Source organism: Panthera onca, chromosome D1 (assembly GCF_046562875.1).
Source record: "Panthera onca isolate mPanOnc1 chromosome D1, mPanOnc1 haplotype 2, whole genome shotgun sequence".
NCBI lineage: Eukaryota > Metazoa > Chordata > Mammalia > Carnivora > Felidae > Panthera > Panthera onca.
Window position 1 is genome coordinate 81,757,323 of NC_138348.1, and position 18,334 is coordinate 81,775,656.

The following is an 18,334-nucleotide window of genomic DNA, read 5'->3' on the forward strand; positions in this document are numbered from 1 at the left end:
AGATAGATAGAACTGTACTATGATCCAGGGCAAAGGAAATTGATCATTCGGAGATAACACTAAATGAGATACACAATTTGTAAGGAACCAATACTCTCCACAAATATGAGAGATGATTGAACACAATATGAAAGATTCCAGAAAAAGGAGCGTTAGCTTTTTGTTACCTTATTTTACAAAAATGAATGTTAGAAATATGTTTCCCAAAGCCAATATAATTGTAGGAAACTATCATGGTTCAAAGAATAAAATGTGTTTAACTAAGCTGCAGTGACTGGGGACCAGAGCATTGAGTTCTGTTTATTCTGCCCAGAGGCAGAAAAAAAGAGTTTAAAAATTCACTTCTTCATGCAAATTTTATACTCATAATACTCTGTTTATTAATACAAAACAGCAGGTCAAGAACTCTTGGGACAGTCAAAGAAGAATCAATAATCTTTTGGTTCTTCCTGAATGCATAACCATATGCACTCCTTTCTCCAAACATGGACACAATTTTCATTTCCTGGGTTACAATTTACAGGATGAATCTCATGTGTATTAAATTGAATCTGAGAAGAAACAGTCCACCTGAGGATGTAATTTGTTTAAAGATATCCCACTGTTTATAACCACTCACCCTTCCTCCCACCTATCACTTGTTCAACTTGGGGATAAACCTGTCTTTCAATTTTATTTCCTTTACACTTTCCATCAATTCAATTTCGTTTATTCTTTTCAAGAAAGATTTTTCCTTGAATATGTTACCTTTAACCTCTCCCAATCACCTAGTCACTAAGAATCTAAAACTATTAAAAGTCTGACTGTTTTGTCTATTAAATGAATCAACAGGTATCTGTTGATAATTTGCTATTCATTTACCTCATCCATTCATTCAGCACCTTCTCGGTATCAAGCACTGAGCTAGGCATTTGGAATGGAAAGATGAAGACACCAAGGTCTCAGCCCTTTGTGTGGCTCTATGGCCACTAGTCTGCTAGTGTGAGAGGCATCTTTAGAAATGCATGTGAAACACTAAAAAAGTAAAGCTCTCCGGATAACTTTCAGTCTTTTAGAGGAAATTATGAAATACTAAGTGACAGTGTAGGCATATACATAATCTCTGCAACCCAGTGCAAACTAAAAATGCAGAGCCCTTGGGTCAAAACTTTGTAAAAATTTCAAGACTATGACAGCAGAACATTAATCCACATATGGAGACCTTCTAAAGTAAGGACCTGAGTGATTGTTCAGGTTACACAGCCATGAAGCCAACCTTCTATAGCTATTAAATTATGTATTACTATTTATGAAGGAAAGGAGTTTAGCAAAGGCTATTAAAATATCTTATTTTTTTACAATTACAACAAAATTGTCTAAATTTTAGTATTTTCGTCTGTAAAATTAGCCTATTAGAGCCTTTTCAGAGGTTTTATCAGCTTTTTGCATGAAATATCTTTTTAATTATTCTACCCCATTTTGAAAGATTTTGTTTATTGTGTTAATCATTAATCCATATTTCTATTTTATTTCCTACCAAAAACTCTTATCATCATGCAGTAGCTGGTATTACCAAACTAGTTTATTTAAATGTAGCCAATAACGGAGACATTACATTTTAGCTGCTTGTGAAGTGTTACCAATTTTGTTTTCTTTTGTTTTGTTTTCAAATAACAGAAGATAACCTAAAGATGTCAATTATTACCTGATGGAAACCAGTTTGGAACCTTTGATTAAATACTCTACAAATTTTCTCCAAACTATAATTTTCAGTGATTCTCACTAACTAGAGAGAAAAGTTGGAGAATTTTTTGTCTTTTGCCCTTGGAAGGATACAAGTACTATAACTTTCCCAATACAAAGAGAAATTCAGTGAATTCTCTTGAACATAAGTGTTCAAGAGAAACACTTGTGAAAGTGTTCAAGAGAAACACTTGTGAAAGAGAAACTAAGTGAAAACCTTGAACATATTTCTAATTTGAGAATCTGATCTGAGAATAAAGCAGTATTAATGTGTTAATGGGCTCTATCTTTACATTTCTTATAGAACTACCCTTGTGAACCATATAGATTCCAAACTGATATAAGTGCTTATCTTTAGCATCTGGCCACTTCTGAAAGTTTCAAACTTTAAAATGTACAATTATTTAACACAAGTTTCTTTTGGAAAATAGAGATTGCATAGTTTTTCTTTCCCATCATTATACACTGACCTTATACTTCCAGATTGCACAAGCTTTCATATGGTGAAGCAATGTTTTGGACTCAAAAGAGTCTCTAGTAAATAAATAAATAAATAAATAAATAACAAATCTAGTGCAAAGAAAAAGACCAAGTAGTCATAAAAACAAAGTTGGGTTGGCCAACATTTGGGGATCACAGGACAATGACAAATGTTTTCAGTGTAATTTTAATTTTAATTAATAGTAATGGCAAATAAATTTGCAAATAATTTATGTTTTAGAGCAGAATGGAGATTATTCAGTTAATATAATTACATTTTTTAAACATTAATAATCTTTAAAATGGGTAGATAAATATCCTTCCTCTTGAAGAAACTCTAATCTCATTCATTCAGTGTCTTATTGAAATATCCTACACCATTGTGGAAATTTTAGATCACTGCTATCAATAGTACTGGATAAGATTATGTAAATAATTTATACCAATGGCTTGCTTCCCTAGCTTAGACTTTATCTACAGTAAGTAGTTTGACATTAACATTTGTTGGTCAATCATGTGTTGGATTCTCTGCAGCACATTTAGTTTGGTTCACTGAAGTGATGGTTGATAATTGACTTGACTGATGGAAATGATTAAAGCAATGTGTGTGCGTGTGTGTGTGTGTGTGTGTGTGTACCTGCAAATTAAAAACAAACAAAAAATTGTTATCATGTACAGACAACCAATTGATGGAGACTAAGTTTGTGTTTTGTTCACTCAACAAACATTGAGAACTGCTAGAAGGCACATTTTCTTTGACACTGATATTTCAGTCAAATGACTTTGACTTTCACAGGTTTCTTGATAGGAACATTTTGCTATTTTGAAACAGTACTCCAACTTCACTCCTCCATTTTGAGAAAAATTCTAATCAGCTGGATTTTATATCTTATATATTTTTGAGTCACAAACTATAAGGTGATCAGATTTCACTATGTATTTTGTCCCACAGACTTAAGCTATTTTTCTTACATATCCATCTTGATATAAAAATGGCATTTACTATCACTTCACATTTGTGTAAACTTGTTGAGGTAAGTTCTTGGTGTGTGGACTATGTGTTAAGTTCTGATTTTGTTCATTATTTAGTGAATACCTACTGTATGCCATGACAATTCTAGTATGCAAGAGGGAGAAGTGATGAGATGGGATTGGGTATAAGTGCCTTCTAATGCCATGAGAGAGAGCTTAACCTTTATGCTTAAAGTTATGGATATCCATCAAAAGACCAAATCAGGAAAGGGATGTGAGTATATATACACTGTAAGAAGATAATTCTGAAAACTGCAGAGGGTGTTTTCGAGGAGAGTAGACCAGTGGCTGCTAATAGACCAAGTAGGAAGCTATAGCAATAATCTTCACAAGAAATAAAAAAAGGTCTGAAAAAAGGCAATAATAATGGAGATTAAAAAGAGTGTACATATTGAAAAAAATAGGACACAGAATCAATAGAACTTGGTGGCTCACTGTCTGTGAAAAATGAGAAGGAAGAGTAAAAAATTAATGCCAGTTGTGAGGCTTAATTTAGCGGTCAATGGCAGGGAGACCATACATTCTGGCAAGACTAAGACAGTTCCGAATTAAACTAGGAGTGACAGAGTAGTTATTATTGAAGCCCCTTCACTTTCAAAATTTTCCTGGTTTTGATGATAAATTATGTAACCTCCCTAATGAATGATCATGCTTTTCATGTAGTCTGGAAGGTAAGGAGAGAAGTGGATTGGGAGTAAAGGGACAGCATTTAAGATAAGGCTCTCCAGAGAGAAATATTCTGTAAGCAAATAGATTTGTGGCGATGGAGCTAGGAGAGAAACATTGAAGTTAATATGTAGATTTAAGCACAATCAGATGGAAATGAAAGTACAGAGATAGTATGTAAAGAATGAAAAGATAAAGGCTCAAGATAGAAACTCAGGAAACACTAATGTTGAAGAGGAGGAAGAATCTACAAAGACTGAGAAGTGGCTGCTGGAAAAAACAAGCTACTGGGAAAAATCCCAAGGAAATCAAGTCCTAGGGACAAAGAGAAAAGAGAATTTCAGGAAGGACAAAATAGGCAACGGTGTCAAATGCAAGTAAGATAAGAACCAATATTTACCATTAGATTGAGCAATTTGAAGGTAATGATAACCTTGGCAAGTGCAAATCCTGTGGCATGATGGGTGTAATAACCAAATTACAGTAGGAGCAGAGAGGTGAGCAATAATACATAAAAGGAAAGCATGGACTTTGAAGTCAGACAGACCATTTCACATCCTCACAAGCTTTTACTGGTCATGTAACTTTGGGCAGGTTGCTTAACTTTAACCTTGCTCACCTTTCATTCACTCATGCAACACTGATTCATCAGACATTTAGAAAGCATATAATATGTGGCAAGTGCTATGCTAAGAACCTGCTAGCCATGAACAGCTTGTGTCCATGACATAGAGGAAGATATCTTTTTACAATGTAATATAACGAAGATATCTTTTTACAATGTACCATTTTATACATGAGCTGGATGAAGGACATTTGTTAATCCAAGAAAGAGACAGAAGATAGTGTAGCTTATCTTGCAAATAAATACAGATGTATGAGCAGCACATTTTACTCTCTGATCATAAGCTTCATTAATAATAAAACAACTAACATTTATTTAGTTCCTATATGCCAGGCACTGTGCTAAAGGCCCATATGAATTATTTCACTTTATCTATTGAGCGTATCATATAAAAACAATGAGAGGAATACTATTTTTACTTCCAACTTGCAGATAAGGAAACTAAGGCTCACGAGATTTAGGATTTGTGGAATAGTGAATAGGCAGACTAATTTCAATGTAAGCAATTTAAATTACTATACTGCCCTCCATCATCACTTGCCAGATCATTTTCGTTTTATTCATTATTGTATCCCCTGGACCTACTTAGTTCCTGACACATTATAGTAATGTTCCCGACAAATAGTAATAAATATTTGTGGAAGGAATGAGGAAAGAAAGAGAAAGAAAGGGGAGAGCAGGGAGGAAGAAAGAGAAAAAGAAAGAGAGAGAAAAGGAAAGAATAAAGAAGGAGAGGGAAAAAAAGAGTCCTATAAGAAGGGAATGGAGTGACAATCTCTGTGTTGGAGTCAGAACATTTTATACATAAACTGGATGAAAGACATTTGTTAAGCCAAGAAAGAGATAGAAGATAGTGTAGTTTATCTTGAAAATAAGCAGTTTTTCACTCACATCTGCCTTTAAGAATAGGTCTCACACTCTGTAATCCTCTTAAGTTTCTAATCTTGGACCACATGACCAGGAAGCTTAACATTATTCATCACCACTTTCTGTCTTATATTTTCGTCTAAATGACCACCAGACAAATCTGAAATTTATCTGACCCCCATGCCTTGCCAATCATATAAGATATCAAATTCTAATGACTATTTTCTGAGGACATCTTGTGGGACTTCCTACCCAGACACTCTAGGTTTTGGTAGAAAAGAATCACTTCTGGACAAAACGTCACCAGGATTACTAAGCAATAATAAAGAAACAGACCTCTGTTTGCATGATCTCTTCTCATTCTCTCATTTTAAACTTTCTTATGATCGCCACAATTATGAAGGAAAGATAAAACTTCCAACTGCTTTAAAAAGCACCTGACTTTCATTTCAATTGTTACTGCTGATCTTTCAAACCTTCGATATTCACGGGGCTCCTGGTGGCTCAGTTGGTTAAGTGTCCGACTTCGGCTCAGGTCATGATCTCACGGTTCGTGGGTTCGAGCCCCGCGTCGGGCTCTGTGCTGACAGCTCAGAGCCTGGAGCCAGTTTCAGATTCTGTGTCTCCTTCTCTCTGTGACCCTCCCCTGTTCATGCTCTGTCTCTCTCTGTCTCAAAAATAAATAAACGTTAAAAAAAAAAAAATTTTTTTTTTAAATTAAAAAAAAAAAAAAAACCTTTGATATTCATTATTTCTTACCTACTTACGGGTAAATTATGTCAAAAGTCATGAAAACAAAACAACACAAAATGAAAAACGGTGTTTAATGTTCAAAAGGTTGTCTTAAACTCACTGATATTATTACTTGGGCAAAATACCGGAGTACTTATACCTGTGTTCATTTGTTTTAATTGTTTGGAAAAATCATCTACTTACTCCCTTTTCATAGTTTTTATAGACACAACCTAAACCAACCAGCGATCCTTTGTAACATGTGATCTTTTTAATTTCCTCAATGCATTTGTTTTCTGTGACTGTTACATAGATTGTTTTAGCATGTCTTTTCAGTATTGGGTAGTAATTTGTTTTCCCATAAAGCCTACAATACACAGTTTCACACAGCATATAAATACTACATGGCCCTTCTTTCATAACCTGTATGTGGTAACCAAGCATCTAAATTCCAAACAAAACATCTGTGGAAGATCAGCCCAATGACTGCTCACACCTCCGAAAACAATGGAAAATTGGTAAGTTAACTTTAGTCTCTATCCTAAAATCTTGTTTTATTTCAACCTATGTTCCAAAATACTCAATTCTTAATTATTTTCATGATTTTGTGTAACATGACATGTAGCCAAGTCTCTGAATGATTCTTCATTGAACAACACAAAAATCCATGAATATTGAACAGAGAGAGGACCAGCACTGATTGGAAGAAACTTTTGCTGATTTTTACTGAAGATTAGATTTTGTTCTCCCAAACACCTGGCAAAGGTAATGTCTCCGTTTCACTAAGTACTCCTTAATTTGGAATTACAAAGGCAATTAGCTCTCTAATGAGTTAGAGGAACTGAGGTGAAAGAGTAGGGGAGAAACTGAACAGCAGATGATGTCTGTTAATGCCAAGAAAGAAAAGAAAAGAATCAGTGAATCATTCTTGGTAAAAAATATTTCATATAAATATCTCTCCCTCTTGTTTTTATTTTTTTAAACTAGAGTGTGTCTAACTTTATTTTTTAGTATGTATTAGGAAAATCTAATTTGACACTTTATGTCTAAATATTGGCAGTCATGAGCACATGGGCCTCTACTCTATGTTGTTGATTGAGTATCAGTAGGTCTTACATTCAGAAACTTCTGGATCATTGCTGAGGTACCTGAAAACTGAGGAGGAAAGGGGGAAAGATACTTCCTGGCTTTATAGAAACAGTTCATTAAGATAGAAAATAACCACTAGAAGATTCAAAGTGGGCAGGCATTCAGAAGCTGAGATACAAAAGTGACAGCTGCAAGGTTATTTATGGCAATGAGAAAATAAAATTGCATAACTTTAAGGTGTATAAAAAGTAGCAAGGAAAGGTCTTCTGTGTTTGTGCTTCATTTGGAAAAGCAGTATCTTTGGACAACCCACGCACTTAGCACTAGACCTAGTTTATAGCTGGTGCTCAGTAAATGTTAGTTGAATCTCAATAGCCTGATTTAAAAATGATTCAAATTGTTTAAAATGGCTGTGTAACTAGTTTGCACAGCCAATACACTGTAGCATTATAAAAATAACCCAGCCCCAGCTCTCAATCTCACTCTGACACTAGCTGGATAACCATAAGCAAGTCATTTTACCTCTTTTGGATTCTTCATTTGTAAAATAGGCATATAATATCTAATCTGAAGATTTAATAGGAGACTGAAATGAGATCTCAAATGGTAGAATGATTCTCTGTAAATGGTAGATATTATTGTTGATATTCTAAACTAGAGAAAGAATTTTTATTTCTCTAATCTTTAAGGAAATGAATCATTGTTCTTCATGGTATATATGGGCAGAAAAATGGTATACATTTCTCCAACAGTTAATCCTATTTGATTATCCATTGACTAAAATATCCAGTAATATTCTGATTGTTTTGCCCATTTTGTTCAATTAAAATTTTATAATACATGCTAAAGGTGATTGGGAGCATTTTGACTGTTTCTCCTTCTTCAGGGTCAAATTAGCATGTTTATAGGTTTGTCATAATTTTGCTCTCTGCTGGTTTATTGTCATTAGGATAAACTGCGAAACACCATCAGGACCATCTCAGTATATTCAGTAAACTGAAGCAATGACAGCTTGTATCACTTTCCTGAAGCGTGAAATATGAGTTCATATTAACACATATTTACATGTATTAAAGATTCCATTGTGATGGCTTCCATCTTTGAGCAAAATGCAATATTTATCTTAGTGTACAAAGGAATTTTCCAAATGTGAAATAAATGCTGAAGGGCTTCAGATACAGAGAAACCAAGATGATAAGACAGAGTTTAAAAAAGAAGTTAAAAAGTTAAATGCACAAATTATACTTCATTTTAGAAAAAGTGTGTAGATGAGCCTATGATGGATAGTTCTAAGGTACTTTTTTTATATATAAGTAACGATCATCAATATCTGCATATCTAATAGCTACTAACTTGATATCACACAAAATACATACTATAAAATTGATTTAAGTCATAGTATTCAATATTTTTAAAACATATATTCATCTATGAATGTTTATATAAGACTTTGCCATACCTTCAGTTTAATTGACAATGAAACAATGCAAAAATTACAATAAAGGTTAGAAAGCTGTTATAAGCCACCAAGGGCACTAAAGGATTTGGAAGTACTGCACTTGTAAAATAAATACTTAAATTTTTAAAAATTGAAACCAAATAGTATAAATGATTTTAGGTTCCCTGGAAATTATGTCTTAGATTTTAAAATATCCTAGGTAAAAGTACAAAATTTCAAAAGACACAAATATTTTTTAAAACACATAAGGTAATCATCTATGCCAAAGCATTAGCTTTCTCATTTGTCAGCATTCTGATTTGGCTAATTTAAGTGTTCATTAATCACAGAAAACTATAACATAAAACAAGTCTCTTTGAATTATGTGCTTTGTTCAGGAGGTTATTGGTTCATATAATTGTTTATTTTGTGGCAACTCAAGAAATAGAACTGTTATTAGTAAACTTCATTTGAAATACCTAATCACTGTTTCAAAGACATTTTATCACCTGATCTGTATGTATCTGTAAATCAAAGCTCATATATTTGTCTCACAACCTCAGCTCACAGAATGTTAAGTCAGGCTAATAAGCAGCATCAATCATACCCCACTGGATGAGATAGAGTGTATTACAGACACTCTCCCTGTAATTCATCCATTATATGGAACATCTGTTACAAGTTATCCAACGTTCAGGACTGCTCTATTTAAGTGTTCTGCAAGAGCCCACTGTCTCCATTTCTCCAAATGAGGTAGATGGTGGCATCAGGATTATACCAAATTCACTGTCACCATTTGACAGCAGTCATCTTTCAGTCTGTGCCGAGCTCTTAATGTTACATTGCATAGTGGTATATGTCTTCTTATAATTGTATAGCGAAAAATCCTCAGAGTATAAAACAACAACCATTGAGATAACCCTAACACAGTTCTTTCTCCATTTTTTCTCAGCCATTGCCAGTAAGTTAAGCACTTAGGAGTAATACTTTTTTTTTTCAAGTCCTTAATGGGCTACTGATTTGCTCAGTTAGTTAAAGTATGAAATTAATGACCCTAGATACATGTTTGTCAACTTTTGCTCATTTCCATGGCTGTGAAACATGTCCCTTATCTTAACAGATATCTTGTAGAACATGTTGTTGGTATCAAGGAAAATCATGAAAGAAAATCTAAATAAACGACAGTAAGTATAAATGGATACTTCAGAAAGAAAAAAAAAACATATTAAGGAAAGTTTTTAACTTACTGTTTAGTCATAGTACTGTCAAAGATGCACCCGTCTTAAAGAGAATGGGTTTATAAATATGTTCCCTAGTGTGTCTTTGGAAATAATAATTCTAAATTCACTTCATGGTATAATTGGGAACACAAGCCACAAAGGTATCTATAAATTATTCATAAATGAATAGTGAAAGTGAAAAAAATTTAAAAGTCCATGTGTTATTTTCCTGATCTTAATTTGCATTGCAGAGTTGTAATGACTCATACACAATAAACTCAATATTGGATTTATAGAAAGCTTTGCAGAAACATGGCACCTTGCATATTTTAGCACCACATATATTTTTTCCTATAGGTTTTCTTTAATTTATTTTTTTCTTAGGATTTATGTAATATTAACTTAATAAATTAACTTCAGAATAGCATGGGTTGCTTAAGGTTTTGTAGTAAACAAGTTGATTATTTTTATTTGTTCTTGCAATTTGTACAATAGATCCTCAAATGTCTATTTTCCATTTCAGAAAGATCACCTTCGATGGATGGACAGTATTATTTTTCTATTGGAATATACACAGTGTGCCCAACTTCAACTCATGTAAAACTACATTATTTATGCCTACTGAACTACCTGCAATTGTTGCCTAATTTACCTTTCATCTGAATTTTGTGATAATTGACTGAAAAGTGTTTATACTTTTCTGAAAATAAGCATAGAATTCTTTAAACATCTTGACCTTAGTGATGAGGAGAGTCTCACATTGGTAATTAAATGCTTCAGCCAAAAATGGCAACAGTCATTTTAGCTCATAACTCACTGGTCTGAACCAGTCACACAGCTCCATCTAATGCAAAGGAGTCAGAGTTCCAATAACAACCACATGTTCACAAGTTATACTTACTAGGATAAATGTCATGAAATTCCAACTTTATAAGACTGGTGTAGGGAAGGGATAGTGTCGTTTTGTTGTGTTGTGTTTTGTTTTACTTACAACATAAGTAGAAGAATCATCATACCCTCAATAAGATTGCCAGAAACTGGTGGGCAAAACATCTTTAGAGACTACCACTGTCATTGAAACTACCCTGGCAACTTCAACTGAGCAACAATACAATAAAACAACATTGGAAAAGTGATTTACTGAATCATTGCAATTTACTTACATTTGCTCCCAGAATGTTACTGCAAAGGTTTTGCAATTTTAGCATTAAAATTGATCATTAATATTTTTAATAATTAAATAGATTGTCCCCAAAATTTTCCTACAGCCACTGAGGGCTTGGTCTATGATTTCAATGGCTTCTTTCCTTTGACTTTCTCATGTGTTATCAAACTCATTACCCTCAAAACCCTCTGTTGTCTGGCGCCCACTTTCCAACATTTTCACCCTCTTCTGTATTCTTTCTTCACTTTGATTCAGCCACACCAGAATCCTTTCTGTTCCACAAATGTGCCAAACTCATCAACACTTAGGAATTTTGTCATTGATATACTTTGCCTAGAAAACTTGCTCATAATATATATGTGGTTAGCTGGCTCCTTCTTATTTATTTTTCAGTGTGTCATCTAATGTTTCTCATGTCTCTTCCACCTGATTTTCACCCTTTATTTTCTTCTTTGCATTTATTATTATCTGAAACTATCTCATTCATTTGTTCTTCTTCTCCTCTCTAGAAAGTAATCCTTACCCCTAGGGTATGGCATACAGTAGATATTTCTTCAATATTGTTAAGCAAATTCTTAAATGTATGAATGAATGAATGAATGAATGAATGAATGAATATCTAATTATCTTTCCCAAAGTGAGTAATTACATTTTTTAAATTAATTTATTTATTTTGAGATGGTTCGGTCGGGGGGGAGAGTCAGAGAGAGAGAGGGAAAGAATCCCAAGCAGGCTCTGCACTGTCAGCACAGAGCCCTATGTGGGACTCGAATCATGAACCATGAGATCATGATCAGAGCCCAAATCAAGAGTCCAACACTTAACCAACTGAGCCACCCGGGTGCTCTAGTAACTACATTTTTAATAATCAGATAAATAGGGAAGACTGGGCAGGGTAAGGAGTAGTAACTGAAAACACAATAATCATAAGCACTTAATATTAAATATATTCCATGTCATATAAAGCAGAGAGACCCAGTGAAATAGGAGGTAAAACTATGTGGGAATGATGTGGTAGGAAAGGGTTTTCAGAAGTTTCTTACAGCTGCAATCACAAAACAGTTCTTTGAAGCTTGGCATTACCATCTTGATAAGTACCTTGGAATTTTTTTCATGAATACATCCTATTTTTTGCAGCAGACACACATACACTCATTTTTACAAGAAATGTTGATTGAAATGCGCCTTGGTGACTCAGTCAGTTAAGCGTCTGACTTCAGCCCAAGTCAAGATCTCACAATTCACAAGTTTGAGCCCCACGTCCAGCTCTGTGCTGATAGCTCAGAGTCTGGATCTTGCTTCAGATTCTGTGTCTCCCTCTCTCTCTGCTGCTCCCCTGCTCACACTCTGTCTCTCTCTCTCTCTCAAAAATAAATAAAATATTTTTAAAAATTTAAAATAAATCCTTTTTTAAAAATTTAAGAAATGTTGATTGAAATATTAAAATATTGAAATATTTTTAAAAATTTAAAACTTGAAACAATGGATAAATCAATTTAAAAATCTGATTTAGCTTCCTTCATGAAAGCCAATAAATTTCCTTCCTGTTTCAGCGAATTTGACTTAGTTTTCATATTACTTGTAACTGGAAGCATCAAAGGCAAAAGATAACTGAAATACTTTTAAAAATGTAAAATAAATTTTGGTTTGTGAAAGATTAACACTGGAGATGAAAACAACAAACAAACAAACAAACAAACAAAAAACAAGTCAATTGGGAAACTGATAGAACAGCTGGCCAAATAGAAGCAAACAGCCAGATAGGTAAACACACAATGCAATGAAATTATTGAAGTGATTTCAAAATTTACCTGTAGGGTAATGGAATTTACCTGTAGGGTAATGGAATGATCACTTTTTGATAGAGAGTTGGGGCTTATTAAAGATGTACAATATTAACCAATGTATTCCTATGACAATAAAGTTCAACAAAGTATTAAAAATCAGGGAATTTTAGAGCAAAGTTGAAAAACCTAATTTTAATTAAACCTATAATTTTAATTAAATTTTTAATTAAGCCTATAATTAACTATCTTCTGTGTTTCTCATTGCTACACCCCCTTAAAAAGAGGAAAAAGAAAAAAAAGAGTGGGTTGGAGATGTTACCATGTAAAGATAAAAACAAAAAGCTTAATATGACAGATTTGAATGATGGTTGACTATATACCACGAGACCTCCTTCTCATATAGCCCTTATCATTTTTCAACTAAAATGACTCAGGAATGTACTTTGCATCTCTAGGTTACAGACAGTTCTTTAGATACTGAAGCTGAAAGGATGTTTTTTCCAGTGAAGACTTCAAGATGACTTCCTCTGGGCTAGTACTTAAGATGGGACAGGTCACTTTATTATTATTGTGTTTTGGTAGTAGAAGGGGATAAATAGATATACTAAAAGACTGCAAAATACAGTCTTTTGAAGAGAGGGAAAGCTGCTTAAGTTCGATCAGAGTAGCAGAAGTCTATAAAAACGGAGAAAAGTAGGTTGATGGAATACCTTGAAGACCAGGACAATGAGTTTGAACTTTGTTATGTAGATAGTGGACAGCCAGTAATTGTTTTTAAATGGGAGGTGGACTAACACATTAGATATTATAGGGGAAGAGTAAAAAATGAAACATTATTCCAGAATTTCATGCATGGATAAATTAGAAGAATAATGGGGAATAAAGGGGAAATCTGAGTCACCATTGTTCAAATAAATTGTTTATGTGTTATGTTTTTTCATAACCAGAAACAGAGGTGACTGAGTTTGAAGGTTGGCATGATAAGTATCAAGGAAGTTACACTCACCTATCAGGCAGGTAGATTTCAGGTATGAATTGAACTACGTATAACTGGTGACCATACAAGTTAAGTGGAGTTCATGAGAAATTCAGGGGAAGATTCAATAAATGTAGGGATGTACCTACTGCCGTGGATTAAAGCTACTGTTAGAGGTTTCATGTCCCAAGTAGTAGATCAAAATATACATGACAGAGCTTCAGGGACACAGGTTAGGGCCCCTACAGTTCCAAATAAGGCAACATAATAAGGTGCTGGGCTGTCAGCTGGCTAATGTATCAACTGACTGTATAAAAACTTGCCTCATGGATGTAAAATCTTAGTGGACACATAAGCCTTTTCTTTATCATTCCTATTTAGTTTCTTCCTATATACTCTATGTAACTAGAATCTAACTAATGAATTTTTCTTTGTTATTTGCATTTAGTTTTTAATATTTCAATCAACATTTCTTTTTTTAAAAAGGATTTATTTTAAATTTTTAAAAATATTTCAGTTATATTTTGCCTTTGATGCTTCCAGTTACAAGTAATATGAAAACTAAGTCAAATTCGCTGAAACAGGAAGGAAATTTATTGGCTCTCATGACAGGAAGCTAAATCAGATTTTTAAATTGATTTATCCATTGTTTCAAGTTTTTCCCAAAGACTCAGGTTGATTCCATCTCTCCACTGTTGTCTACAATGCTGGCCTCACCTTAAAGCTCATGGTAGTCATAGGCTGGCTGCCAAGAATAATAGAGATTTAGTGCTTTCTTATTGCCATACAACAAGCAAAAGAACTAGCATATCTCTACAAGTGTCCATCTCTTCATCTGGTTTTGACAGTCTAGACCATGAACCAACACACCACGTAAGAGGATTGCCATGATATGACTGACTTTTTCCTAGCTTCCTAAATAGATCACCACAGGGGCAGGTGAGATCGCCCTTAATGGATAGCCCAAAATGGATAGACTAACCAGGGCCACCTATAGACTTGTAGTCAATTCCCTATACCACATTGGTGCAAGTAGAGTAAATATTAGGGAGTCAACCACAAAGTCTACTTCATTTCTATCATACATTTCTGCCTTTAAATCCATTTTCAAGCCATAAAAAATTTGCCCCTACCAATAATCATTTTAATGCTATGAAATTTACATTTTATGTGTCTGTGCTGAATTATGTGAAGTAGTCTTATGTAATAAACAGAATGGAGGGGCGCCTGGGTGGCTCAGTCGGTTAAGCGGACGACTTCAGCTCGGGTCATGATCTCGGGTCCGCGAGTTCCAGCCCCGCATCGAGCTCTGTGTTGACAGCTCAGAACCTGGAGCCTGTTTCAGATTCTGTGTCTCCCTCTCTCTGACCCTCCCCTGTTCATGCTCTGTCTCTCCCTGTTTCAAAAATATTTAATAAAAAACGTTAAAAATTTAAAAAAAAATAAACAGAATGGAGTTGAATCTCTGATACATATGAAATTAAGAATCAGAAATGAGGGGCGCCTGGGTGGCTCAGTCGGTTAAGCGTCCGACTTCAGCTCAGGTCACGATCTCGCGGTCCGTGAGTTCGAGCCCCGCGTCGGGCTCTGGGCTGATGGCTCAGAGCCTGGAGCCTGCTTCCGATTCTGTGTCTCCCTCTCTCTCTGCCCCTCCCCCGTTCATGCTCTGTCTCTCTCTGTCTCAAAAATAAAAAAAAAAAAAATGTTAAAAAAAAAAAAAAAAAAAAAAGAATCAGAAATGAACCACAGGTCCATCACTGGGGTCATGTGACCTTGAATGAGTCGCTTGAACTTTCTGAGTCTCTGTTTTCTCGTTTGTGGAAAGGACGTGTTAATACATGATTTGCTGTAAAGATTGGAAAGTACATAACACAGTGCCTTAAACTTGATAGGTGGACATTGAGTCATTGTTTCTGCATTATTTTTTTTTTCATTTTACATTAAAAGCTCCCCAGAAGATATTGTGTGTTGAATCTGCCAATAATGGTATTTTTTTCTTTTTCAAATTATTTTCATTTTCTATCTTTCCTTTTGATAGAACCAAATGTGGTACATAGGTTCTGGTTTTATTGGTAAAACATGAAGCATAGTGAAATCATATGACATTGTCAAAGTTACCAAGCTACTGAGAGGCCCAACCAGTGCTAGTCTAGCTATTTACAAAGTCCTTTTTATGTACATTACCCTATGTAATCCTCACAGTAATAATAAGATTGATATTATATTTCCCTTTATAAAATGTTAGGGAATTGAAGCTTAATGAGGTTCAAAAATTTGCCCAAGTTTCAGAAACTTATACACAGCTCTTACATAAAGATCCAGAGCTGGGATAAGATTCTTCAGACTATTTATGAAATCTTTTTTCTTTAATTTTCCTTGAAATATAAGGTGCATAAAATTTCCTAGGAATTTTGTACAAAATACAATTCTGAGGCTTTAGGCCACAAAAATTGAAATTTAGTAGTTATTGAGTAAAGAAAGTAAAACTTGAGCAGAGATTTTGAAATTTGAAGACTAAACAGGTATTAAATGGTCAAAGTGAGGAGGGACAAAAACTTCATGCCATTGTATAGATGACAGATAATAATAATGATAATGATATATAGAAGATAGATAGATAGATAGATAGATAGATAGATAGACAGACAGGAGATAGATAGGTACCAAAAGAAAGAAAGGAAAGAAAGAAAGAAAGAAAGAAAGAAAGAAGAAAGAGAAGAAAGAAAGAAAGAAAGAAAGAAAGAAAGAAAGAAAGAAGAAGGAAGAAAGAAAGAAGAAGAAAAGAAAAAAGGTGAGCTTTAATAATTGAAAACTAAATTGTTTTTGAAAAAAATAATTAGAACTCTTTAGCACTTGTTTCCATCTTTATCTGCCACTGGTAAAAATAGAGTTGGTTATTTTCATAGAATTGAGAACAGGATGAAAGGGTCACTTAAGTTAGTAAATAATTAAAGAAATCTAAGAACACCCTCTAGATGTAATGAAGAACATAATGGTGCTAAGGAAGTATCCCAGGAGAAAGAAGGAAAGATGCAATACTATTCAAAGTTGGACGTTGTCCATCAAGTATAACAAGGATACATCAGGATACATTTTCTTGTATAAAAATAAATATATTATCAATGAAATCATACTTCCTAAATAGGTCATGGCATAAGTCTTTATACCTAGTATAAAGATGAAAAATTCAGCAACTAGCTATTAATAGGCATGAGTATGTGATGTGCTACAGAAAATCTATTCACGTTATCGACTATTACTTTTTTAACTTACCTTTTACTTTTTATTATTTTTTTGAGTATAGTTGAAACACAATGTTATATTAGTTATAAGTGTACAATATAGTGATTCAATATGTTAATAGGTTATGCTGTGGTCACCACAAGTACGGCTACATCTGTTATCACATAATGCTATTACACCATTGACTATATTCCTTACACTACACTTTTTATTCTCATGACTTATTTATCCCATAACAGGAAGCTTGTATCTCCTACATCCTTTCACCCATTTTGCCTATTCCCCCACATCCTCTTTTCTAGAAACTTTCAGTTCTTTGTATCTATAGGTCTATTTTTATTTTTTATTTGTTTTGGATTTTGTATTCCACATATAAGTGAATTCATATGTTATTTGACTTCCCTTGTCTGCTTTATTTCACTTAGTGCAATACCCTCTATGCCCATCCATACTGTAGCAAATGGTAAGATCTCCATCTCATCCTTTTTTATGAGTAAGTAATATTCCTCTCATTCTTCTGTGTGTGTGTGTGTGTGTGTGTGTGTGTGTGCGTGTGTGTATCACATATTCTTTATCCATTCGTCTATTAACACTTAGGTCGCTACCATATCTTGGCTGTTATAAATAATGCTGCAATAAACATAAGGGTACATATACCATTTTGAATTAGTGTTATCATTTTCTTTGGGTAAATACTCAGTAGTAGAATTACTGATTCATATGGTATTTCTATTTTTAATTTTTTGAGGAACCTCCATAATTTTTTTCCACAGTGGCTGCACCAATTTGCATTTCCACCAACAGTGCACAAGGGTTCCTTTTTCACCACATCCTCACCAACACTTGTTTCTTATCTTTTTGATATTAGCCATTCTTATAGGTGTAAGGTGATTTGCACTTTTATTTGCATTTCCCTGATGATTAGTGATGTTGGGCATCTTTCCATGAGTATGTTGGCCATTTGTATGTCTTCTTTGGAAAAATGTCTATAAGTCTCTCTGCCCATTTTTAGTTAGATTATTATTTTTTTTGGTGTTGAACAGTGTAAGTTCTTTATATATTTTGGATATTAACTCATAACTGAATATATCATTAGTGAATATCTTCTCCCATTCATTAGGTTGACTTTTCGTTTTGTTGATGATTTCCTTTATTGTGTAAAAGTTTTTCATTTTGGTGTCTGCTTTCATTTTCTTTGCCTTAGGATACATTGCTAGAAACATGTTTTTATAGTTTATGTCAAAGAAATTACTTTCTATGTTCTCTTCTGGGAGTTTTATGGTTTCAGGTCT

General features: G+C 33.9%; 1 protein-coding gene across 2 annotated transcripts in view; it reads left to right on the top strand.

The window, feature by feature from the left end:
- Window positions 1-18,334, top strand: part of CNTN5 (contactin 5) — a 1,365,947-nt gene that overhangs the window by 1,244,401 nt on the left and 103,212 nt on the right. The gene's annotated exons all lie outside the window — the stretch shown is intronic.